Below are 6,000 nucleotides of genomic sequence, written 5' to 3'. Positions count from 1 at the left end.
GTGTCCCCTGCATTGGCAGGCGGATTCTCAACCACTGCGCCACCAGGGAAGCCCCTGTTTGTTGTTTATCTCTTAGCAGCAGAAAAATTTTATCCCTTTTAAGGACAATTAAACCACATCCAAGGCCTTAGCTTACAGTCACAAACCAACATAGCCATTAAAGCATTAGATATTGAGGTATAAGACATACAATGAGGGGAATGCTTTGCCATCAGAGGGTGACACCAAGCTTGCTCAATGGACAGTGAGCTCTGCTAGTGAGTAGGCAAGGTTGAGGGTAAGTGCTTATCTGCAGAACCGAAGGAGAACAGCTGTGCTCTACAAGTACTGAAGCATTTCAGACCACATAGGTAGGGATATACTTTCACGATGAAGGGAAGGGGAGAGAAAGCGAAGTGCCCCCCCCAACCACCCCTCGAGGCATTCGGCTGCCTTGCAGAGGGCCACGGCGGAGAAGCAGACCTCCCCTTGCCCACGCTCAGTGACTTCTCTGCAGACCTGGGACGGCGTCCTGCAGCAGTGAGTCCTCTGAACTGGCGCCATGGTTCACCGGAAAAGGCCTCCATCCATCAAGTTCATAGAGGTGGCCATCCACGTTGTTAAACAGAATAAAATGAACGTTCACTTTGTCATCTACCCGACGTTGGCCTTCCTGTGCCGCGGCATCATGGATTCCCTGGAGGGCCTCATTCTTTTCAAAGCATTTTGCTCTGTCTTCAGGGTACAACTTCTCTGTTTCAGAAAGAAACTGTTTTGGAACTGACCCATCCTCAAACTCCAGTTTGTCCTGATTATTGGCCACTACACGAATGAGAGTCCGATGGTTCCACAGGAGTTGCCAATGGTCTGCTTCATGAAGTACACCTTAGGGCTTACTTCTTGTCTCTTCAGCTCTTCAATCTGTTTTTTCCTGAAGTTCTCATGTTGGGCCGTGAGAGGAAAGAGCCGCAGCAGCGCTCAGGCAGGCGCTGCCACCGAGCCCGGAGACTTCTCCTCCAGGCCCAACACGTCCTCCAAGCGCCACTGGCCGGCAACCCCCAGCCGGGCCAGCACCTTGTTCAGCATCTCCGGGTTAATCTCCATCGGTTTGAGCTGCATCTTCGCTAACTAGGGAAGGAAGCACAACCCAGAGAAGAGGAAAAACAGCCACTACTTTAGTTTTTGTATCTTGTCCAGATTCTTACTCAAAATATTAGCCAAGTCATGTACTATCAGTGCTTCTCACTATTTAATTAGGTTCAAAATCTTACCATTTTATCAAGTACAGATGGGTTCGAAGACTGAGAATCACCAATATGTCTGTATGAAAGACTCCCGGGAGATAATGAGCACGAGGAGATTTTTTATTAGTAAGAAGGAAGAATTGAATTAGTGAGCTGGATCCATATCTCTATTGCTAAGCTTCAAAGCTGCTTGCTTCTTTATGCTTATATTAGAAGTAACTCAATTAAGCAACAGATTTTTATTGAGCATAAAATATTCTGGGCAAGGTGATACATGAGGGATATTCCCATACACAAAGGAGGGTAACACATACTCTAATTTAAGGATTTAGATCGGGAGATTAGAAATATGTACATAAAAATATTATTAAAAAGTATAAGGTAAGTGTGAAATGTCAGTGTGAGCAATAAATGCTGAAGGAATTCACAGAGTTTGCTTCAGGTTAGAGTTATCTGGGGAGGCTTCCTGGAGGAGGTGGGATCCGATCTGCACTTGAAAGGATGCCTTGATGGACAATATTGTTGCCTAACCACCGTCCATTCACCCTTCTTTGCATATCTTTCAGAAACCCTCTCCCATGCAGGACACATACCTCAGGGAAAGCAAACTCCATCTTAAACTCCAAGGGAGAATCCTGATTAGTCTAATGTGAAGTCATCATGGTAATCCTATCCTCTCTTTCTTCCCCTCCCCCCATGATTTGTTCAGGGAGCCAAACTTAATGCCAATCAGTGACTGGCATTTCCCCTAGCAATGGTCTAGGAGGTCCAATCAGTCTGAAAGGAAGAACCTTTGTTCCATAATTGGGAATAAGATTTTTTTTCTCTCCTACTGTGCAGGAAAAGGATGTTGGTTGCCCTGATTGCCTCTGGCAGTCTTTTTGAGCTCATGAGGGCCCCTGGCACGTGGAGGAAGGCTGAGGCTGGAGAATAGGGGAGATTCAGAGCTGGAGCCCTATTTGTACTGTGCCTGGAGCTTGATCTGCCTCTAGATCTCCTATTGTATGAGACAGTACATTTCTTCAATGTTTAAGCCAGATAGAGTCAGGTTTTCTGTAACCCCCAGCCAAAGTCATGCAAACTGCTATCAAATAGTAGAGTTGATTCCTTTCCTAGCATGTATTTACCTCTTTTCCTAACAAAGGAAATAAATTAAATGCTATGTGTTTTGTTTTGTTTTTTTTATGGGGGAAGGGCAGGAATCCCTCTACCATTTTGCCTTGTGGTTTAAATGGGAGAGACAGTCTATTAGCTCCAAGTACGTCTGGATGCCATGATTGATTCAGACGGACATGGGCATAGGAGACAAGAGAAAGTTGCTGAGGCTTCTGAAAAGAAGCTCCTTTCCCATGGGAACTACCAGATATATCTTTCTCTACTCCCCTGTGTGGTCGGGGAGCAGAGATGGGTTGTGTTAGTTTCCTAGGGTGACTGTAACAACTCACCACAAACTAGGCGGCTTAAAACAGAAATTTATTCTCTTCCAGTTCTGGGGGCTAGACATCCACAATGAAAGTGTTGACAGAGCAGTGCTCCTTCTGAAGGCTCTAGAGAAGAATCTCTCCCCTGCACATTTCTAGCTTCCGGTGGTTGCAGGCAATCCTTGGCGTTCCTTTGCTTGTGGCTGCACCACTTAAGTCTCTGCCATCATCTTCACATAGGGACACACAGGGAGAGAACTGTATCCAAATTTCTTTAGTCTTATAAGGATACCAATCATTGGATTGGGACCCATTCTAAACCCAGTTCGACTTCATCTTAACTTGATTAAGATGAATCAAGGGACCCTATTTCCAAATAAGACCATATTCACAGGTTCCCAATGGACAAGAGTTTTAAGGAAACATTATCCAAGCCTGTACAAGGCCTCTTGCAGCCAGTTTTGCCATCCTGAAGGAAGCCAGCCTGAGAATGAACTTAACACATGGAGCCATACAGAGTCAAGGTGATCTCAAAGTAAATGACATCATTAACCTCTGGATAAAACCGCCTAAAGTTTATTTTACTTTGGATAATTTAATTTATTTAAGCCAGGAAATTTCTCTTTTTATTTAAGTCACTTTGTGTTGAATTTTCTTTTGAGAGTTTCAAAAAGACTTCTGAGAACTTGATACGAATTTTGTTGAGAGACGGGAAAAGGTCATGCTATAACAGGGAAAGGCAGGAGGAAAAAATCATGAGGATAAAATGAAAGGAGTGTTGGAGTGAAGATTTGGCTAGAGGGGAGTATTATTGGAGGAGCAGAGGGACATAAAGTTGTACAGATTGGTTAGTGTACGTTTTTAGAGGTCTGGAAATGTCAAACTAAATTGAACTTTCTTCTGCAGGCAGATGGTGTATAAGATGGTTTCTGAGCGTGGAAGTTGAATCAATTAACATGATGTTTTAGGTTAATTAACAGTGAAGTGCAAATTATATCGGAAGGGGACAGAAATCAGATCAGAACTGACTGCCTTGATGTTTCCCAATGCAATCAAGAGGAGAGACCTAGCTTCTCATTTCTGGACTGGGATTCAATCCATCCTCCTTACCTAATCTGGCCTTCTTCCTGTTCCTAGAACAGACCAGACTCATTCTACTTGAAGACTTTTGCATTGGCTGTTTGTCCCAAACGCTTTTTATTCCTGATCTTTGCATGGCTGTCTCCTTCTTACCATTCAATCGTCAACTCAACTGTTGCCTCTTCAAGAAGACTTCCCTGACCAGTCAATCTAGAATAGCCTCTTGTCCCTCTGTCAGACTGGCGTATTTTGATTCTCAGTAAACTGAGTACCATCTGCTAGATTTCTCATTTATTTATTTTTGTAGCCCCTCCCTTCCCTGCCCCAACTGCAAAATAAGCTTCATAAGAGTGAGGAGCTTGTCGGGTTTTCATGGCCATTTCTCCAGTACCCTGTAGGAGCTCAGATAAATATATGTGGTATAAATGATTAATAAATTTGGCTTTGAAGTTTTAAAATTGCTGAAACATTGAATCAATAGTTTAAATAACTTTTAGATGAGCAAAATTAAATAATTTGGCTAATCGGGAGAGAAACTATTTCCAAAGTTAATTTTGCTCAAAAGGCAGGCAGGGGTGGAAGAACTAAAATGCGTATTTTTCTCAATGTTCCGAAAAGACAAGAGTAATTTTCAAAGCAACACTCTTGTCTCCTAAGGCTGTTTCTACCAGAAATGCCCTGGGCATAAAGAAAAGCTCTAGGGAACTTTGAGGGGAAAAAATTTGGTTTTTTTGTTGTTGTTGTTGTTTGTTTTTATTTTGTGGTACGTGGGCCTCTCACTGTTGTGGCCTCTCCCATTGCGGAGCGGCCATGGCTCCCGGGCCTAGCCGCTCCGCGGCATGTGGGATCTTCCCGGACCGGGGCACGAACCCATGTCCCCTGCATCGGCAGGCAGACTCTCAACCACTGCGCCACCAGGGAAGCCCTGAGGGAATATATTTAAGCTTTTCTCTTTCCATTTTCCCTAGTGGCAGTTTCATTTCAAGGCCAGCGGTCTATAACTGGCTCTAGTTTTCTAGAGCAATTTACGTCTCTCAAATGATTCAGAATCAGACTCTTTTGTCATCACTAGAACCGAACCCCTGATTTGTTGTCTAGCAGTGGATACCTCTGTGTTCTTTGCCTCCACCAAAGTGCCTCTGACCTCAGCGTGAAGCTCTGCATTATTATTTCTCTTGAAAGATGCCACCGTGCATTTACCAGCTCATTATGAGAAATCTTTGTTGCATACAATGAAGACCGAACAAGCCTCAACAAAGTAATGAAGGAGCACATTCTGTGATGCAGAGCACTTTCTAAGCCAGCCTTTCTCCATGACTCTCCTGGGGTGCTGTTATTTATAATATACTCCTGTGACTTTTTCTGAGATTATAATGAATGAGCTTGTGTACATTACTGATCTGCTTCTTTGGCTGAATTAGCTGGTAAATTATTTGAAGTGGCCTCTCCAGGCCATGCGAAAAAAGATCTGTGTTAGCTTGAAGGAACTGGCAAGGCTGGGTAGATTGGCCACTAAATTCAAATTACAAATATAGTAACAGCTCAAAAGGGACACATCTTAATTTACTGTCAACCAATGGTGGAAATGAAACTCTAAGGGCCTGATAAATATGTCCGACTTACTAAAATTTTTATAGTGAGTACTATTTAAAATTACTGGGATATTGGCTGGAATGTGGAAATTTTTGTCACCCAGAAATTTTTGTTTTCCTCCCTCTTCTCCCACTTCTTACATTCCCCTCCCTCTACCTTCTCCTTCTTAATAGTTTTATTACTTATTATGGCATTTAATCAGGAATGTCTTTTGAACATGTACCCTTTTAAAAAAGACCTCTTTTTAAAGTAAAAACCTCAAGGAAATTAATGGAGTATAGAATAGTAATTTTAATAACTATTTGTATATTTTAAAATGTTTGACCAACACTATGTGTTTCTAAAGTAAGTAATTTTTTTTTTTATTCTTGGAGAAGATATAGTTCTCCCATAAATAATTTGTAAAAGTTGTAATGAACCATTTTTTTAATTAACTGATATGCATACTAGAAAAGTTAATGTACCATAAACTAAATATGTATAAGTTTATTAGAGGGTGTGCCTGAATTTAAAATTATCTTAGGGCTTCCCTGGTGGCGTAGTGGTTGCGAGTCCGCCTGCCGATGCAGGGGACGCGGGTTCGTGCCCCGGTCCGGGAAGATCCCACATGCCGCAGAGCGGCTGGGCCCGTGAGCCATGGCCGCTGAGCCTGCGCGTCCGGAGCCTGTGCTCCGCAACGGGAG

The 6,000-nt window shown here is 43.0% G+C and overlaps 1 pseudogene; it reads right to left on the bottom strand.

The window, feature by feature from the left end:
* Positions 1–318: 318 nt before the first annotated feature.
* LOC116761159 lies at positions 319–1,098 on the bottom strand (annotated as a pseudogene).
* Between the last annotated feature and the right edge of the window lie 4,902 nt (positions 1,099–6,000).

This window comes from Phocoena sinus, chromosome 10, assembly GCF_008692025.1.
Source record: "Phocoena sinus isolate mPhoSin1 chromosome 10, mPhoSin1.pri, whole genome shotgun sequence".
NCBI lineage: Eukaryota > Metazoa > Chordata > Mammalia > Artiodactyla > Phocoenidae > Phocoena > Phocoena sinus.
This window is presented reverse-complemented; position numbering and strand designations above follow the sequence as displayed.